The 22,555-nt window shown below is 32.4% G+C and overlaps 1 protein-coding gene across 1 annotated transcript in view; it reads right to left on the bottom strand.

Moving 5' to 3' along the window:
- speck overlaps positions 1-15,165 on the bottom strand; it is an 86,880-nt gene extending 71,715 nt beyond the window's left edge. The window contains exon 1 of the mRNA XM_014236203.3: positions 15,005-15,165. The gene's annotated coding sequence lies outside the window, so the exon portion shown is untranslated. The remainder of the gene's footprint in view (positions 1-15,004) is intronic.
- Between the last annotated feature and the right edge of the window lie 7,390 nt (positions 15,166-22,555).

Here is a 22,555-nt window from a genome sequence, read left to right on the forward strand (position 1 = left end):
TGAAATTTTTCAAAAATTCGCTGTGGAACCTGCACCTTTACAGAACTCTGGACTTACTGCCAAGGCAATTCGCTGTCGTTTTGCCCTTCGTGCGATTGTGAAGGCGTGAAAATTATTAATTAAAAGAATTATTAACAATTTCACGCTTACGTTTAGCATTTATGAATAAATTATTTTGTAAATCTCTCATCTTTCTGCTTCCACTTTGTACTAGCAGTTGTGAGTGGTCCATTTAAAGCTAGCTCTACTAGGAGAGCATACTGTATTTTACTACAGAGCAATAGCATTTTGCCCTCGTACCGGCGAAATAAACTGTCATCATCAAATAAACCGACAGCAACGAGACGAGCAACCAGCAAAAACAACAAAAGCTTAAAAAGTGGCTGGAGGGGGACCATTATGATGTTTATAATTTCGGAAAGGAAGTATTTTGTAAACTTGTTGACAGATCGATTTTTTACATTCAACCAACTCATTCCAAAGGTGCACCGGTTGGAAGCGGGCCTTCTCTACCAACAACAAATCGCTATGCAAATTTTCACACAAAAGGCAAAGAGGAAAACGACAGATGTGCGGAATAAACGCAAAAAATGCTGTCAGATTGCGCATCTGATGTTTTTCCTTTGCCACGGTAGACTGCTTCTGTGAGGCATTCCATGTACATACATACATACTTACACATATTAATATGTTTGTACACGTGTCGGTGCTGACAAGAAAACCGCTAAAGCCGATTTCAAGTAAGTTATTTTTGTAACTTTATTTCAAGCTTATAGAGAATCAGTTTTACCTTTTAGCGATTTAATATTGTACAATATTACATATGTATGATTCAGGAACCTAAATAACAGTAAAATTTTAAAGTAACGGTACATAATTCTAGGCAACTACATGAATATTTAAAGTAAGAATTTCAGAATTTCTACAAATCGAACTAAGATAATATTATATTATCATAGGCATAGACATAGCTACATTCCTACAAGAAACTACTGATGGGTTCACCAATACACTCACATTTATTATGTCAGTACTGACGGACAGTTTACTAATTAACTGACTGTCCCTGTTATTGTTAAACAGAAACATCTTCGAATCATATTGCTTACATGTGTAAGAATGAAATTGCTGAATCCTTTACTCAACAACTGCGCAAAACAATTTTTAGTGTTCTTCTTGCTACAAACGAAAAGTGTTGCACGCTTCTTTTGGGTTGGGTGTTAAAAATATACATTTTTATGAAAGAGAGAAGTTTTCGAATATGATATATGTACATACTTGTACATGATTAAGTTAAATAAGTTTCAAATAAAACTATATATTGTATTTAGTAAATTCCCGTTTGTATTTTTAAATTCAGAAATATCCACTGTGTTAGGAAAGACGTACGCAGAGCTATTGAGAGGAGGAGATGGTATCAATTTGATTATATATTTTGTTGCAATCCTTTTTATATTTATGTATATTATTATAAATAATTTTGATTAAAAGTTTAAAATTTATTAAAGAAATTAAAATTATGTTATCTACTGCGGAAATTTTCAATTGTGATAGATTTACAGACATGACTGACAAATTGCAGCTATAATAGAGTTTCAGTCATAACTGACAATTTTCAGCTATACTGGATTTATGGTCAGCAATGACTTAGAAAAAGACATGAGAGTAAGCAGTATAGATATATAGTGAATCAATTTCGAATACCCATGTGTTAAAGCAAGATTCAAACTCACACACATACGTTTGTTTACATCAGTTTTTGCACAAGGCTCTTAAGAAAATGATAGAATCTTTGTTCTCCGCGCTGACAAAATTTTTTCAGCTGTGACTGTCATATGACCTGTCAGATGACTGTCACTGTTCTTGTAGGGATAGTACATGCTTACATATACATACGTAAATATAATATATATCTTATATAATATAACATTATTGCACTGATTACTTTTTATATTCTCGCCGTTGTTGCTTTCGTTACCATTTATTATACGATTTTGTAATGACTTTGCTGATGCTTATCCGATGAGCCCAAGTATTACAAAGAGCTTATTTCTATGTAAATTTGCAATTTTTTTTTTGCAGGGTCAAATTTCACTCCTTTTGCAAATATCCAACAATTTTACTTAAATAGTTTGGGTGCATGATTCATTTAATTCACTCAAATCAAAATATGTTCTTTAAAGGGAAACTTCTAAAAACCAACTAGTACACACATATGTATATTAGGGTATCACAAGGTATAAGGCAAGATTTTTTTTCTCAAAAATTAAATGCCATCCCCTCTATTTTCTATTTTTTTCTAAATGAGCTTAATAACATAAATAAAAATTATTATTGCGATTTAATCATGACAACCCGTGCCGACTTGATGACGAACATAAAATATAAATTTTTGTACTGGATAAATATAGAAGATTTTTAAAGTTCGCGCTTATTTAGTTAATAAAACACTTATTTACCCAAAACATATTATTATTTAATATTATACATAACAAACAATATTCTTCAGGATAAAATTTCCGGTATTCTTGTACGCAGCATATTTGAAAACAATCATTAATTTAAAGTCGAATGAACAACGCTTATTTCTTGACTGATACAAAGAAGTAGATATTATATTTTTGTTTGAATGAAAATTTTTAATTTATTAGAACAAGGCAATATGAAAGCCACTATATTTATTAATGAAACTTGCTAAACAATGAATCACAGAGTTCTTCTGTTTACCATGGGTTGACGGATTCTCTTTGGTTAAATTTTTAACCATTCTTGTTTTAATTTCTTTCTTTTAGGGCCAAAATACATTGAGAACATGGCTTAACGTAGGATGTCACGATGAACAAGCAAATATCAAACAGTGCCGCTTTACCTTGTTCATCATATTTAGTTGACCCCTAAGAAGTGCTATTTTCAACTTCATAAATCGCCCGCGCCATCTACCTGCATGGTCAAATTTTAAATTTTCGACTTTTATTTCCACCTAAAAATATTATATCTTTTAGAAATTCAGACTGGTAAAATTTTTAAATATTTTCTATTTCGGAAACAGTCAGTTGTAAACCGATTGTATCTATGTAGCACTGTATGTTATTTGGGTCAACACTCTTCCAGCGGAATATCCGGACTTGTCATTTGACTGATTTTTGGTTCGAATAGCAATTCTCTATCAAGTTTCTGTTCAAGAAGTACACAAGCAAATACTTTATTTTTAGGTTCTAGTCTGCAAGCGCGTTCCAAACCGCCTTTGTGTGTTCTATTTCAGATGAGTTTTCTAATTATGGCACAGCTAAGGCAGGCATTAATTTTGCATCAAATTTAACAGTCACAAGCCCTTGCATCTAATTTTGATAATCAATTTTAATGGATTCATCAGGAGTTCACCTAACTTTTGTTTTGTTCACTTAACGGTTGGTTTTATTACCTCAAACTAACCGAGAGAGATGTGGCGTTATATAAAGTATATAAATAATCAGGATGAAAAGACGAGTCGTGACTGTGACTGCGACGGGTGACTGTCTGTCCGTCGGTCTGTCTGTGCAAGCAATAACTTTAGTAAAAATTTAGATAAGTTGATGAAACTTGGTACACATGTTTCTGGGCGCCGTAAGATGGTTGGTACTGTAGATAGGCGAAATCGGACCATTGTCACGCCCACAAATCACCATCAATCAAAAACCTATATAACGGTTTTGCTAAAAACCACGAAAAGTGCGATAACTCATTAAATAAACCAGTTAGAGACGTTGAATTTTACACATAGATTGGTACAATTAAGCTTTATAGGAGCCAAAATAAAAGTTGGACAATGGGCGTGGCACCGCACACATATAGGGGAAAACTTATATCTCGGGTCAATCGCTCAATCGATTTCTATCAAATTCTATATGTGACCTTCTTCATACATTTCTATCTTACGGTGCGAAAATGGACGAAATCGGATTACAACCACGCCTATTTCCCATATAACCCCATTTTAAATTCCATCTGATTCATTCACCTTCCACTATGCAAATCAAGCAACAATGATTGTACCGAGGTAAAACTGCGTGAATAATGCCTTCAAAGTATGCCACCTAGTGATCAAAAATTGGCTAAATCGAACCAAAACTGTTCAAGCCCCTAAGTACTAAATATGTGGACCCCAGTGCCTATAGTTGACTTTTTACCGAAAATATCGGTCAATGTGTAATATATATATATGCAATTCATAAAATAAAATAAATAAATGAAACTCACGATAATAGTATGTTTTTGTGTCAAAAATGGGTTGAATCGGATCAATACTTCCTTAAATATAAAAATTTGCCAACATCTGAATAATTTCCCGGGCTTTAATTCTTGTAATCCTAATATATTTAGATCGCCATTTCTCTTCCTCAATAGTTCTCAGGGCTGCCTCTTTACGGATTCATATTTTGTCCAGTCCACCTATGTGACCCGGTCGACCTGGGACCTTAATTTGTTTTCACTAATTAAAACGTATCGGCGTGGGCAATATCAAACCATTTGTCTTAGTTCTTGAAAATCTCTTGTCCACGCGGTTGAAATACTACTGGGGCTTTCTTTGCTTTTTTTTTTTGCATATCCCTCCAAATTCAATATAAATTAAAAGGTTTCTTCACACAATTAGGAAAAGATTTTGTAAGTAAACGAGCTTTTCCCCATATACGAGTATAATGCACTCACGAGTACTGACATTTACACTGCTAAAACTTGTTTATTAGAAGGACGTTTAGATCCATTTGTGTTTCGTTAAAGTATATTTTTCTTAAAACTACGTAGTTTTACTGACATGTTGATTGAATGAAAAATATGTGTTTAATGTATAAGAAACACAAATTATAACATAAATATCGATAGTTCCCGGTGTCGGCTGTAGTAAGCTAGTATTTATAAGTTCCGATGGAAATCGGCACGGTCTTTCGTAATCCTATCTACACCAAACTTAGTTTCCAATTATTTCAACATAATTCAAACAAATTAAAAGGGTATGCGTCACAAAACAAACTTTAATTTTTTTGGGGACACCCTAATGTATATACTATATACATATGGATGTGTCTACCATTTACATATGTTGCTATAAAGTATAATAGTTTTGTTCACTTAACGTTGTTTGTATCACCTAAAACTAATCGAGATAGATATAGAGTTATGTCTATATAAATCATCAGCTTGCCGAAACGAGTTGAAATCCGGGTGACTGTCTGTCCGCCCGTCAATCTGTCTGTCCGTTCGTATGTGCAAGCGATAACTTGAATAAAATTTGATATATCTTGATGAAACTTGCTATATATATTCCTGAGCACCCTTTTGTCAAAAATTGGTAAACTCGGATAATTACTAAAATAGAAATTCCGGTTAAATTCTGTATGTAAAAAATCGTAATGAAATTCAGAAAGAATTTCTTTCCAACAACAGTGTATCTTCTTGACTGTGATTGCAAATAATGAATGCAATACTTCCTTCTTTCAATTAAAATATATACGAAAATCTCATATATCACTTTACCATGCGAGAGTATAAATTGTTTGGGTACCCCCCGACTAAGCCCTTCCTTACTTGTTTTTCAAACCTATTTGATATATATGAACATATAAATTCATTAGCTTAATGGCAAAATAAACACAAGCAAACCTTAGTGACTCAAGAAGAAAGGATTTATTCTTCCATCGAATTGCCGAAAACGCAAAGTTTAGTAGAAAACTTTGCTCGAAAGTTTCCCATTATCCTAATATAAAACGAGAATTAAACATGCTTACAAAAAATATTTTTCTATCGAATACCAAAAAACATAAAAGTAAACTAAAAAGACAAAGAAAAACAAGTAATGAACTTACCAGGATCAAAGCCGAGAAAATACCTTCAGGTGTTGGCAAAACTACATTTAACAAATAAGGAAGGGCTAAATTCGGATGTAACCGAACATTTTATACTCGCGCAAAGTCAAATGGTATACTCGTTTGAGATTTCTTTGTGGATTGTCTGATATTTTCGGTAGAAGGTCAAGTATAGGCACTGGGGTCCACATATTTAGTACTTAGGGGCTTGAACAGTTTTGGTTCAATTTAGACAATTTTTGGTCACAAGGTGGCATACTTTAAACGTATTATTCACGCAAAGTTTTACGCCGATATAATCATTTCCGCTTGATTTGCATAGTGGAAAGTGAAAGAATCAGATGGAATGAAAGTGGTTTTATATTGGAAATAGGCGTGGTTGTAGTCCGATTTCGCCCATTTTCGCACTATAACATAGAAATATGAAAAGAACGTAATGCACCGAATTTGGAAATCGGTTAAGCAGATCCCAAGATATGGGTTTTCACCATAAAGTGGGCGGTGCCACGCCCACTGTCTAATTTTGAACGCGGTTCCTATAAAGTCATCTCATACCATCCCAGAAATAAAATTTAATGTCTCTGGCGTGTTTAGTGCTTGGTTTATCGCGCTTTTAGTATTTTTTGACAGTAATAGAGGTGCTAAAAACATTTGCTCCCAGTGAATTTGGTTATTATAGCTTTAGCGATTTAGGAGATATGCACATTAAACTTATTAGGGGCGGGACCCCGCCCACTTTAAAAAAAAATTTTACCTGCAAATGCCCCTCTCTAATGTGATCCTTTGTACCAAATAACAGTCTTGTATCTTATTGCGGAGCTTAGTTATGGCAATGTCACCAAGGTGTGGCCGGTGCCACGCCCTGGTTTTATGTTTAGTTATGTCATTTTATAAGTTTTTTTTAAATGACGTTTTTAGGTGTGGCAGTGGTTCGATTACGCCCATCATGAACTCGTCTTTTATTTTTTGCCATGGAACACGCATACAAAGTTACATCATTACGATATATTATATAAATTTTTCCTCAAGTTATCGATTGCACAGACGGACCGACAGACAGACAGTCACTTGGATTTCAACTCGTCTCATCATCCTGATTATTTGTATATTATATATTTACCCTATATCTAACTCGATTATTTTCAGGTGATACAAACAGCCGTTAAGTAAAAAAACTGTTATACTCTGTTGCAACATATTCCAAGAGTATATACATATATGGTACATGAAATCGGTTCATAGCCACGCCTACTCCTCATATAACGGTTTTGTTAAAAACTACTAAAACTGCGATAAATCAATACCGCACCGCTCACATTTAGGTGAAATCACATATCTCCGAACCAACTCCACCCATTTCAATGTACAATGTGTAAAATATATAATTGAAATTCATATAATAAAAATAATAAATGAAACTCTCGATAATAGTATGTCTTTGTGCCAAAAATGGGTAGAATCGGATCAATACTTCCTTAAATATAAAATTTTGCCAACACCTGAAGTAATTTTACGGTCTTTGATCCTTACAAGTTGCAAGAGTATGAAGTGTTCGGTTACACCCATACTTATCCCTTCCTTACTTGTTTTACACATTTTATTGTTTTTTATCAATTTCAATAAATAAAACGTATATCTTTCTTCCCGAACGAGAACCGTTGACTTCAAGTTCGAGAATCTAAAAAGAGATAAGATTAGTGAAACTAATCAATATTAGGGCAAGGAACCAAATTTCTTCGTAATCTATCAGTTTTTTCTTGAAATCTTATCAGTACTTGAAAAGCTAGTAAAAAATAAGAAATATTATAGCTTCGGTGCCACCGAAGTTAACCCTTCACAAATGAAAAAATGTTCCAAACAAGGTCTGAGTTGTGATCGATCAGTTTGTATTCCAGATACATATATACTATAGTGGTCCGATCTGAATAATTTCTTCGGTGACTGTGTCGCTACCAGATACCATAATTCGTGTCAAATTTCGTGAAGATATCTCGTCAAATAAGTTTTTCATACAAGAACATGATTTTGATCGATCAGTTTGTATGACAGCTATATACTATAGTGGTCGGATGTCGGTGGTATGAGCAGTTTCTTGGCGAGAAAAGGACGTGTGCAAAATTCCAGAACGATATCTCAAAAACTGAGGGACTAGTTCAATTATACGGACAAATGGATATGGCTAAATCGACTTAGCTCATCATGCTGATTATGTTTATATGTACATACATCGTATATATTTTATAGGGTCTCCGACGTTTCCTTCTGGGTTTTACAAAATCGTGGCAAATTTAATATACCCTGTTCAGGGTATAAATATTTATTTAGAACAAATTGCAAATTAATATTCTGGAATTCAAATTGCAATGAAAGGAAAATAGCACATACAAATATGTTATTCCTTTGCTCCAGCAATATACATCCATACATACAGGTCTTTTTATACGTACACACCTCGGTATACATATGTATGTACTCGTATGTCCATGAGTATGTCAAAAAAACAATCTTTCGTTACTAATAATAGTTAAGCCTCTACGCATGTTAATAAGTAAAGAAATATAATAAAACACAATAAATAAAATAACAAATATTGTTAACTAATTTGAAATTTTCATATTACTAATTGAATTATTCAGTTGAAGAATTTCTTAGCACATAGTACTTCCTTTTAGAAAGTGAAACTTGTCACGTTTGAAAATTATTTAACTGATCTTCAAGGAAAAATTAATTAAGTTAATATATGTCTATACATTTATATAATAAATACACTTCAGGAGTATTCTCATTTTGGTGAGTTACAAACAAATAGACTTACATATAATATACCTATGTATATAATCACAAATATAAATTGTAAAATAGAATATATGATACATAGGCACAGTAGCCGTAAGTAACTATTTGAACGGCATGAATTGTAAGCCAACCGGTCAGTCAATTCACTATGTGAGTCCTTCCATTAGTATATTCTGACTAGGTCAATTTCCATCAGGCGCTTCTAATCTTCTCCGACTTAAAACTTGGCAACACAAATCGGTAAAGAACATCGGTCAAAGTACTTGTAAACTTGTAGAAGGAATTGATGAAAACACCTGTATACGTCAAGATTGATGGCATATCAATTTTCAAACTTCCGGTTGGCCTTAAACTCCCATGTACTGCATATAATGATTTTCGTTTTTCTAACAAGCCTAATGATAAATATGTCGATCAGTGTGTGAGTTATATATTTATAAAATTGCTTGAAATATGTTCTTAAATATTCCCTTTCTCTGCCCCGAATATAACACATATGACAATAATGATTTCCGACTTTCCACCTGACTTTAAACCGTACAGGCTGGTCAAAATGTGTGATATTTTTATAAAATTATATGGACAAGTTTCCTTGAAATATTTTGGGCTTACCACGGAATATGAATGGAATATATTAATTTTAACCTCTTCGGTTGACTTCACATATATCATATATTTCTCATTTAAAGATGATATTAATATAATTTTCGTTGACGCGATTAAAAATTATTATTAAAATTGAGTGAGTATGGTACATGACCTTAAATATAATAAGATACCAAATTTGATTGTTATCCGTATAGATTTCGTCGAAAAATGAATGCTGAATTGTTTTGCAACATTTTTTAATATAAAAAACACCTATAGTATTTCGCTAGCTTTAATCCTTGCAAGTTGCAAGAGCATAAAATGTTCGGTTACACTTGAACTTAGCCCTTATGACAAGCTTTTGTATATCATATGAGATACATCTATATTTAAGATGAATGCATTCAGAAAATTTTAAAGAAAGAAATGGATTAAATTATCCAAATAATCAAATTATCCCTTTTAATATACATACGTTCTAGCTGCCCACTTTTTACAATATTTGGCACCTTTTGCTCTGTTATTAGTTTTAGGTCCTTAATTCCTTAATTTATAAATGTAAGTAAGTAGAAATATCTTTCATTTAGGAAAGCCCAATTATATCCTTGAATTTTAAGCTAGAATGTAAGCTCCTCTGTAATAGTAATAAACAATATTTTGTTCTACGTGATAATACTCGTCTTAGTTACTATTATTTTAATTTTAAAATCTACATATCTTTAAATATTTTTTCAAACAAATGTTCTCCATGGAGATTTAAATCATGTTGGTGCTATAGGTACAATGTTTAAACGTTTGTTGTCAATCTAATAAAAAATATGTGCATTAGGCTTCTGGTTCCCGTTGACCCTGGTTATTTCTGTAAACATCCGTGAACTTGCAAACACACAAAAACGAGTATGTCGGAAGCAACCAACCGTGGTGAAAGTGTACAAACAACCATTTATTTACACATATATACATAAGTACCGTATGTACATAAAAATACACGCCCACGTATGTATCCATTCCCATACAAAGCTTCAACATATGGCAGCTCACATTCCACAGGATCAATCCAGTTTAATCGATACAATATTAATCCAAGTGAAATAATTGAAATAACGTTATAATCCTGGGATGGGCACATCAAATGACGGGCATTACATACATTAGTATGTACATTTATACATATCCCGCAGTCAAATCAACTAGTTATAGATTACTTTACAATTAGTAGGAATACACTTCACAAGTCCCATACCGCTTCAAAGTACATGCAAATAAAATTTCTACAGCAAAAGCATTGGTCTAACAATATAACTCATTATAAACAGTTCTATAATTGGTATTCCGTGTCAGATATTTTTCAGGCTAGTTTTATAGTGGTATCCTAATTTTATAAATATCAGTACAATTTTACTTAAAGAAATTTAGATGTCGGATTGTCTAGCCATTGGAGGTCGAGCAGAGCAAAGGGTCTACTCATTGTCAAAGAAGATCCTCGAAAAGTGTAAGTGTGGAAAAAATTACATTTAAAAGTAAGGATGAAGTGATGTGAAAAATCTAATATAATCTAAGCTTTCTCCTTCTACCAGATTATATGACAAATATAGGCTAAGGATCCATACTCATTAACGATAAATACTTTTATTTATACAAAATAAAGGTTAATATAGGAAAATCGTGTTTTTGGGTTGGAGAAAATCCTAATGTATACATTTCTTTACTAGGACACGATTATACACAAACAAGCCAGTACATATGTATGGATTTGAAAATATAAATATCGTGGTCAGTCGAGCCCCACCTAGAAACTGCTGATAGGTTCACCATTGTACTCGTATTTGTTATGTGAGTCGTGACGATCAATTGACTTGTTTAATTGAAAGATAATAGTTTTTAAACAAAACATACGGCAGTTAAAACAGTTTCAAATACAACTACATATTTCGTCAATTTTCGTTTTTATTTAGGCATTTTTCAATTATGAAATATACATGAATTGGAGAATTACGCACACAGCGCTAACTTGTTTCATAATTAATTATTTCATTATATTTTTTGTTGCTTTCCTTTTCTTATATTTTTATATATTATTCTAAATTATTTTAATCAACGTTTTATATACATATATTAAAGAAATCCAGATTAAATTATCTACTAAAATAATTTTTCATATAGTTAATTTCATTCCAAATACCGATTTGTTCAAAAGAGATGCAAACTTACACGTTCATATATATACATATGTATTTTAGTTTACATCAGTTTTGGCACCCTGCCTTAAGAAAATGATAAAAGCTTTGTTCTGCGTGGTGACAAAATTTTGTCAGCTGTGGCTGCCAAATGGCCGGTAAAATGATGTTCACTATTCTTATAGGGGCGTTAACACTCGTATGACCATTGCATGTGTATGGGTGTGAGTATGTGAGAGTGTGATGTGGTCAGCAATCACGTACATAGCTGATCGAAATGTAGCAGATTGATGAGGAAGACGGAGTGAAAAAGAAATGAATAAATACAAAAACATTGATTGAATCTGTATAAGGACATGGAATTTAAAGTGCTTGCAATAAGTCGGTAAATTAATAAAAAACTATTAATAAACTATCACTACAGATTTTTTTGCTTTAATTGGGTGTATGTATGTATTTTTATAAAGAAAACCATGCATCATGAATGGTGTCCAATATAAATTGACCTTCATACTTAACTTTCGCACATAATTTTGTCCAAATACACACGACAACTACACCTTTTACGAATTAAAGGGGAAATTTAAAAAATTAAGAACATGAATATTTTTTATTCATTGATTTGTTGAAATACATATGTGCATATAGTTAAATATTAGTGAAATCGAATACACGTGTTGGTATTACAGTCAGAGAAATCTTTTAAAATACACAGACACACCATTCCTTAAATATAGTACACAAGGCAGCTAAAGTATTGTATCCACAAGAGTCGATACTTTGGGGTATAAGCAACCACCCCGTTCGAAACATTCCAGTGTTCTCTCAATTCAAAATCAGGAAAAAGCTTTCCATATTTCTCTAAAAATTTACTACAATAATACAGTAAATTTTATTTTCAATAAAAATATTAAAAGGGTTGACCGTCACTACCTACTCTTGCTTTATATCATACTTAAATTGACGTGTAGAGTGGACAGTATATCACCAGAATTGGACATAGCAATAGGGTGTATGGGGTCGTATAAGTATTATATTTGTTGTGGCCGCGTTGGTTGTTAGTGGTTTCATTAGTTAGAATTGCCCACCACTACTTTGCCTGCGAACTCATTACTCTTGATTCAGTTCAAGTTTAGTCAAGTAAAAAGATCCTTTCAATAATACATAAATACATGTACGTAATAACAAGAAAAAATGTTAACTTCGGTTACACCGAAGCTATAATACCCTTCACAAATACAAAGACTCCTTACAAGAAGTTGATTCTAATCGTTCAATTTGTATGGCATCTATATGATATAGTGGTCTGATCTGAACAATTTCTGCGGAAAATACATTGTTGCTTTAAATAATAAATCGAAGTATTATCGATCTTCAACTTTTTTGTGGCACATACTATTACCGTTTACAACACAATGCCAGGATGACTAATATCTTGCACTTTATTTCGGCAGAATGTTAATAGAAAATTGAAATTGTGCAAATAAACCATTTCAAACAATTTTCAACTTTTTTTTTTAAGTTATTTTGTAAAAATACATAAAAATAATTTTACAACCAAAAATGTTGCCCCTCTTCAGTTAATTATAGTTATCTTGGGTTGCGCCAGTCCACCATAAAATCATTTCCCCTGCATTATCGATAACTACCGTCAACAAGAAAGTTGCGTATAATTTTGATAAACTAATACCTAGGAGATACTTCCGCTTATCCCACACATTTGGCGAGATATTCCTTCATCTCATTTGGCAAAAATCAAAATGCTTCCTTATATAAAATAACTTAAGAAGCTCAATAAAGCTTTGGCTACATCGTTTTAGGTAGCTCCAATGAAGTTGGGTGATCACGAAGACAGAGATAAAGAGATGCCCAATTCATCTCTCACTGGAAATGAGAGCGCAATTGCTAAACGTCAACGGCCGGATTGAAATCCTACAGAAAAATATGTGAACAGAGAGATTTGTTGCTGCTGTTGAAGATCACTAAAAAAAAAATGGAAAACAATGAAAACGAAAGGAAACTTTTATGGTGACTTGCTTCGTAGCGTTAATTTTCAATTGAAAATGATAAAAAAACATTTACTAATTGAGAGTTAATTTTTCACTTTTTAAGTATTGAAAATTCAAAAATTAGTTGTCTTACTATATCACAAAATCACTAAAATGGATTAAATAGTTTTTCCATATGTTTAACGGATACATATATAATAATATTTGATCTTAATAAATGCTGGGTATTTTAATAAATGCCCAAAAATTAATATTTCGTCCGATCTGACTACAAAGGAAATTGTTATAAAAAACGCTAATTTTGAGGCGCACTGGAAAGAGTTGGGCATACCATTATCCCTGCTTTTTCGTATGCACGGCATACGCAGTTTTGGCTTAACATTTTCGTCATTGCAATATAAATCAAAACTCATTCCCATTTTAATATTTATTCAGCTTTTCGTGAGCAATAATTGAATTGTTTTAATTTTTCGTTTAAAAGTTTTCAGCTGTTTAATTATCAGTTAAATCTTAATTTTTTTATGTTGGCAATATCAATGAAAATTCAACTAAACTTAGTTCTAGTTCGTAAATTCAAAAAAAATTTACTCAATTTCAATTGCCTCAACTTCAACTCAACTGAGTCCAGTTGTTAATCGTAATAGCGGCAGTATTTTTTCAATTTATTAATTTTTACTTTAATTCACAAAATAAAAAATATTAAAAAGATGTCGCTGATATAGCTTACAGTTTGAAAACAAATCAGTTCGACATAATAAAGCCGATAAACACATTGCTTTAGAGCAGTGTCACAAATTCGGTTTGGTCTTGAATATACTTTGAGAACCATTCGCAATTAATGGCTGATCAGACAGTAGAGACCTAGTGCCATCGGCTAAATGATATTTAAAATAATCAGCAAAGTAAAAGAAATTGAGAGCGCAACTTGAGATTTAACATTGATAAGAAGTTAAAGCTTCTGCTACAACAAATATTTGTCTTCAAGACTTGCTAGCAATAAATGTTCACCGGTTAATTGAAAAGTTGGCAGCGAAAAATTCGCTTTAATTGGGGAAACCAATATCAACAAATTAATTATGCAAATAGTGAGCACCTTAGACAATACAGGTCGAACAGCTGCTTTGAAAATTTGCGACTTTTTACTTGTTTTTAATTCTCTGAACATTTTATAAAAATATATATACAATATATAAATTTGGCTATACTATATATATAATATATAGTTATGTGAAATAGATAAACAATAGCTACGTACAGATATATGTATATTATCAGCAATATCAGTGAGTTATATATCAGTAAAGTAACACTTTTAAATTGCGTACTTTCCTTTAAAATGTGTGTTTATGCACCTGCATTTTAGATTTTTTAACTGCAAACTGTGTTTGATACGTAAGCATTTTAATGATTTCAGTTAATATTCAGTATTGTTTATATACTAGAAAACATTACCGCTGTTTGGCGGATGGGCGAATGATGAATTGTCACTTTTCTCATACACAATATGTCAATATGTAGCGCTTAAGTCAACATTTAAAACTTTCAAAATTGTCAACACCCGTAGAATATTCCGTATGCAGTTGCTAATACTTACATAACCCTTTAAATGAAAATGAAGTGGTAGCGGTTTTCGTCAAATTGCAATGAAATATTTCGAATCAAGTCAAAAAGCTTTAAAACACACAATTTGATTTCGGAAAATCTACCGATGCGATGTTCCACCAAGAAGGCGCCGAGTTTGATACTAAAATTTAGTTGAAGTAAACAAACCAATTCAACCTCACGAAAATAAAGCAGTGCCGGGCTGGGTGATAAGCTTTAGCACAGCAGTTGGCATTCTCCATTAGAACAAGGGATGTCTGATTATCGCGTTGATAGCAAAGTTAGGCACGAAATGGTCGCATTTAATGCATAGTTTTCATTTCACCACCCAAGCTGCATTGAGCAGAACTCAAGTGCTCTCCCGAAATGCTCGAACGCTCCTCAGCCGGCGCAGACTTCACTCAATTTGCATTCCCCAGTAAGTGATAAGAAAGCCATCGACGATTTGTACTGATACAAGTACTGTGCATGAGAATGCACACATACATACTCGTATATGCTTAACATGTGTACCGAAATGATTTTATCAGCATCGCGAATGTAAACATTATGGTAGATAAGCTCAAGCGTTGTGTACATATATCAAGATAATTCACAATGTTAGGTAATTTAACGTTAAGTGATTCGAGAAGTAATGTAGATTGGTATATACATACATGTATTTGTATATATGTATGTATGCCACAGGATCTGGAGCCTGGACATTTCGTGTGCTTTCAATAAATATTTATAAAAATGTATGTATATATTTATATATCTATATGTATGTATATACAGCTATGGACAGAGATTTAGCGCACTTGCATTGATAATTAGAAATATTATTGTACTGTTACTTGTAAGAGAGCGATATTTTCATGAATTTATTATCTTTATCTTCATCTTTAAATGCATAGGCAAATAACTGTTATCATATTCATTCAGATGTTGTCAGAATTTTGTCATAAATTCATTGGACAATGATTTAGCGCAGTTATAGTTTTCGGCCATTAGTTGTGTTTGGTCTAACAAACAACTACTCTCGGTTGTGAAGTTGTATTTACAACCCCCCGCGAAGATAAAATAATTATCAGAAAAGTAAAGCTGATCCTTTGAAATCCTCACGCGCAAAAATGGTCGAAGTCAATGCAGAATTGGGCTTAAACGTGTCAAGTAGATTAATGCGGAGACGTTTAAATGAAAATAATTTGTTTGGGCGTGTGAGCAGAAAAACCCCGCTATTGTCGAAAAAGAATATTAAAGCGCATTTGCCATTCGCTCACAGTAACAGATCAAACGATTTTAATTTTTGGAAAGGATACTTTTTACTGACGAAACTAAAATAAACCGCATTGGTCCTGATGGAAAAACATTTTGGTATCGAGAGAAAAACCAAGAAATCAACCCAAGATATACCAAAAAGACCGTAAAGCACCTTGGAGGAAATTTAAAGTTTTGGGTGTCGTTTTCATGGCATAGAGTTGAACCACTAGTAATGATCGAAGGGAATATGGATAAATTTGCATATTTTGATAAACTAAGGAATACAATGGAGCCATACACCTATGATGTTATGTCAGTAAATTGGATCTTTATGCAAAAAAAAAACAAGCAAAAGTGGTAAAAAATTGGCTTACACAAGAAAAAATTTCACTTCTCGATTCGCCAGCGCAAAGTCCAGATCTAAACCCGATCGAGAACTTGTGGAATGATGTCAAAGGAAAAGTTAGGTAAAGAAATTTTAAAAATTGGCCGAGTTTTGGGCAGGAGTACAAGAAGCATAAAACTCTATTCCTTTGCACAGATGCCAAAGCTTAATAGAGAGCTTGCCACGCAGACGTAAAGCGGTGATTAACAATAACGGTTTTCCACAAAGTATTAACCAGGTTAAAAATAATATCAAAGAATTTCACGCCACTTGTTAAAAATATTTATTTAGCTTTACAGATCTTTGAAAATGCGCTAAATACATGTCCAAATCAATTTTGACTTAATAATGTAAAGTGAAACAAACGTTGGATTTTTATTATAAGAAACTAAGTATTTTGAATTCTTGTAGTTGTTAGTGCAGTAATAAATGGTTTTTGCATAATATAACGCTTTTACTTTCTTTAAATGTAACTTTATTAGGTATTGTATTTCACAATAAGAAAGTGCGCTAAATCTCTGTCCATAGCTTTATATATATATACATATATATATATATATATATATATTTCTTCTGATAAGAATTTAAAATTAGCTCAGCGCTGTACGTTATCGAATAAGAGAATCGTAAACCAACTTTGATATGTATGTTCAAACATAGGTATATTCAACTTATTGAAGTACAAGGTTGTAACACCTTTAAAATAATTGTACTGCTTAGATAACCTAAATATAGTTGTACGTGTCATTAATCAAAGAAGCTTACGCTCAACTAGTTATAAAGTAGCTCTGCCAACTAATCGGACTAGTGTCATTTTCCATTGAAAAAAATTTGATATTTTTTGGTATATATTTATGCCCTCGGGCATAACGGATATATTGCGGATATATATTTCTTCAACAAGAAAGCGAAGAAAGCAAAGGGTATGTAAAAATGAACGCTTTGCTTTCCATGCCAGTCGTTTATAAAAATGGCGACTATTGCTTTTCTAAGCCTAAAAAGATGAGAGTTGCTCAACATTTTGCTTCGCTTTGCAACGTTTCACTTCACGTGCACATAGTACTCATACAAAAGCATTCAACTAACTTTTCTCTCAAAGCAAATTTCTAAACCAAAGCTAAGCTATAGTTCTATATTAATCAGCCATAATGCTTTCGTGACTAGTTTGATAACACCGGTCAACAGCATTTTTGCGCGCGTTATACATATGTACTTTATTTTTGTTGTTTTTATACTTCAAACTAATAATAAGAATAAAAAAAAGTTCTTCATTTGTTAAAATTGAAATGTTTTTGCTTTTCCTGTTATGTTCCGTAGATTAATCTTATTAACCGCCAAATATAGTCCCCAATCATGCTTTTAGTATACTGACCTTGGTAACGTCTCTCAAATTCCATTATATCTTAATGGAAGCGTTCTCCTTGTTCTTCCGAATAAACTCGCATATTATCTTTAAATTTATCTAAATGAGTATCAAACATGTGCATCTTGAAAGATATTTTACATCCGATGATTCGTAATCATATCAGTAATCAGCTCGTGAAATTGTAAGCTTTATGGTTACCATGGACTACTCTCTTCACTCATCAAGTTTTTAAGAGATGATACCCTGATTCCCTCGAAATTCTCGGCACTGCAAACTTCTTTGCTCTTTTTTCACCATTGTACCAGCCTCCAATGATACATACATATTATTACCTAATTAATGTTATCAAAATAGTTAAATATTATTATAAAAAAAAGGAAATAAACTCACCATCCAGAATATATATGCAAGAGTTACATAACACATGTGAAGCCCATTTTTTGTCCTGATGTTTAACTAGTAAATTGGAGTAAACTTGATATGTTTAGAAAATCTTTTAATTTTTACTTAAATTATACTTTTCTTTGTTTCAAAATTTTTCTAAAAATTTGAAAATCACACACCTCCAATTAATACAGCTGTTAAATTATGACAATTTAAAAACTCTTACAAATAGTAACCCTACAAGAAACTGCTGATGGGTTCACCAAGCCACTCACATTTATTATGTCAGTACTGACAGTCAAATGACTGTCAATGTTTACGATTTTTCCAAAAGCAAATTCTGCATACGTCAGCATAGATTTCCATAGAAGTTTCGAGAAGTTGTGAAATACTTATGTAGCTGTTATTTCGTGCGACAAACCACAAATGTGCATGCTTCTGTGCAATATCACTTTTTGTTTTATTAAAAATAAATAAATAACGAATTAGTTTTAAAATAGAATATACTTAAATTATTATTAAGTTTAAAATAAAAGTATATTTTTGGTTAGTTTTCACTTTTATTCAGGCATTTTTAAATTACGAAATACGTACAGCAGCTTTTGAGAGGAACAAGCATGGAATTAAGTGAAAATTTATTTTCCTAATTTATTTTGTAGTTATATTTTTTTGTTCTATGTTCGAAACTAATTAAAGAGTGTTAACTTGCTAAACAAAGCAAAGCGATTGACTTTATTCTTTTACATTTTTTATTGGGCAATATCTGTGATATTTTAATGAAATATAAACTATATGCCCTGATTTAGACAATCTGCCAACATTTCCCTTATATACACATTGTATCCAGCTCTTTGGTTGATATTTCAATTAATTTAAGCGAAAATATTTCAGTTAGCAATATCATTCGTTTGTAAAAATTAATTTCTTTTTTGAGCAAAAAAAATGTACTTAAAAAGTGAGTATATCACCTATTGCTTAAATTTATATGATGCCACCAATCACTTATTCGTCGAATAACGATTACTGAATTCATTTGCAAAATTTGTTTAAATAAAGTTATGTCATCACCGTCTTTAACTCCTGCAAATTGCGAGAATATAAAATAGTCGGTTACAACTTTGAAATCAAATTTTTTATTTAGTTCAGAATATATTATTTTATAAATTATAATAATATATATAAATTACATGAATATGTGTGTACCATTATATATATTCTTTAAACTACTATTGCCTTCTAAATGCCGACAGTTAAAAATTTCACTCAGTTGTATTCACTCAAATTACTTGTGCGATTGGATGTGCAAAACGGACATGCGCATTTGCTAAGAGGAAACGGAAATCGTCAGAAGGGAATTGGGTTCGCAGGAAATAATCTAATTAAAAAATTTAGTAAAAGAGGTATGCGAGTATATTTAGAAATAACTGATGTACATACATACAGCTATGGGGAAGGAGAAATAGGGCACTATTAGTTTTGACCATTGTTGTCCGAAAAGAAATAAAGACATAACAGAAATATTCTTTTCCCACCCTTCTGTTGTGGTCCTCTTAAACATTCTATTAAACATATTTATTTTTCATTTACATACCTTTTGCCAATAAGTTAAGCTGTAAGTTATACTTTTGACATTTATTGTAAAGTTAATTTAACGGCTAACAAATATGTTTGAAATTAAGTGTTTGAATTATTGAACAACTTTTTTTTACTTTTGGTTTTCTGGATATCAATAAATTTATTCATTCTAGTAATAACTACACATGGATATGAAAGAAAAATGGCTAAGGCAATTATTTTTTCTACATACATATGTGTGTATGTATGTGTCTATTCAGTTTAACTTCAACGCACATTCTGTTAACATAGGTGCTTTGTGATAGGAAAAAAAGGTTCGTGCAATTTGGTGTTTGGGAGAAATAACTGTCAATTAAAAAAAAAAATATTCATATTTTGAGCATTTTGATCTACGAAAAGTCCCTCTTTTAAGGGACGATTTTTTTACGTCTGGTGGACAGTACTATTGTCCAGTACTATTGTGTTGCAATTCGTTCTAAGAACTGGTACTAACTTTATGGACTTCTATCTTCAATTCCACCCTCGTTAACTGTTTCCGTATTCGCTACTTGCATGATACTACAAAAAGTATGATCTCCATTTGCAACGTCTGAGATTTCACGAATTTTATTTCTGATTAGAATAATATTGGTTTCATTAAATCTGGTGCAAAGAGTATCCATCTTACAATATCCAGTACATTACAAAGTAAAAGTATAAAGTAACGCAAATTAAATTTTTACTGAAACATTTTTAACGAAGAAGGTTTTTATCATTTCCCTTTGTTTGTGTTATTACAAATTCCGCGCAATTAAAAAACTATATATTTACATATATCAATTAAATTCGGGAAAATATATTAGATTTGCAAAATGCAGAAATATTAATAGCTAAGATACACTCCTTAGTATATGTACAAGTATGTAGTACATATGTATACTTCACGAAGATAATCAAAACTTGTAAACAGCACAAGAAAATATAGCTGTCTTTAACTAAAATTAGTAAGTATTCATATGAAATTTTTCGAATAAAGAAGTGTATCTTTGAAAACTTTTTCAACTGATTTCAGTTTTCATTTTAATTCACATACCTCATATTCCCTTTGCAGCTTTCATTGACTGGTTCGTTCTATCTGCGTCAAGCCATTTAAAGAAGAAAACAACTCCGGCTGCCAACGGTTTAAAACTAACAGAAAACGTTTTGCTAGCTCTTTTTAGCTAAGTTGTTTGGTATAAACAACCTTTAAGTCGAATTAAGGTTAGATTTTTTATGAAGATTTTTATCTTGATTTTGACTGGTCAGTTTGAATGGCAGTTATATGCTATAGTGGTTCGATCTGACCAACTTGTTGGCAGCTATATGTTATAGTGGTCTAATATCAGCGGTTCCGACAACAGGTAGTATTTTGGGGAGAAAATGATGTGTGAAAACTTAAAACTGATATCTCAAAAACTCAAAGACTAGTTCGCGTACATGCGGATGGACCGGCAAATGGACTATGCCATAATAATGACAAAAAAAACATATAAAGAAAACAGTGCATACAAAATACGTGTAAATTTTACCGCTTAATTGGTTAAAAATATGGGTTATTGAAAAAATGTACATTTAATCCTTCGGTTAATTGCACAACAAACTTTCGTTAAAACAAGTAAGGAAGGACTAAGTTCGGATGTAACCGAAGATTTTATACTCTCGCAAAGTCAAATGGTATACTCGTTTGAGATTTCTTTGTGGATTGGCTGATATTTTCGGTAGAAGGTCAACTATAGGCATTGGGGTCCACATATTTAGTACTTAGGGGCTTGAACAGTTTTGGTTCGATTTAGACAATTTTTGGTCACAAGGTGGCATACTTTAAACGTATTATTCACGCAAAGTTTTACCCCGATATAATCATTGTTGCTTGATATGCAATACCAACCGTCTCATGGTACCAAGAAACATGTCTCCCAAGTTTCATAAAGATATCTCAATTTTTACTCAAGTTACAGCTTGCACGGACGGACGGAGAGACAGCCACCCGGATTTCAACTCGTCTCTTCATCCTAATCATTTATATATACATAACCCTATATCTAACTCGATTAGTTTTAGGTGATACAAACAACCGTTAGGTGAACAAAACTATTATACTCTGTAGCAACAGGTTGCGAGAGTATAAAAATACATAGTTCACAGCATTTGTGATAAGCAGCAGTTGGTAGCTCTGCAAAGCAATTGAAAACATACATACGAGTACACATGTATGTTTATTGGTGAAGATATTTTGGATGGTGCTGATGTTAAGAAGCAAAACTTGACCGTTTGGTGCGAATTGTGGTATGGCGGCATCATCGGACATGAATGATCTCAATTTCCAACAAGAGGGTGTGCCTCCTCATATTTCACGTCTATACATGGACACAATGCGTGCAAAGTTTAATGACTCGTTAAAATCGAGAAATCCCATCAAATGGAGGTTAAGATCATGCGATATTTTCTCAGGGGGATGTTAAATCAAAAGCTTACGCCCATCAACCAGCAACGATCGAGGAGCTCGAAGACAACATTCAGCGCACTATAGCCGCTATAATGCTGCACCGTGTCAGCGATAATTGGCGAAAATG

This window comes from Bactrocera oleae, chromosome 4, assembly GCF_042242935.1.
Source record: "Bactrocera oleae isolate idBacOlea1 chromosome 4, idBacOlea1, whole genome shotgun sequence".
In the NCBI taxonomy this organism is placed as follows: Eukaryota; Metazoa; Arthropoda; class Insecta; order Diptera; family Tephritidae; genus Bactrocera; species Bactrocera oleae.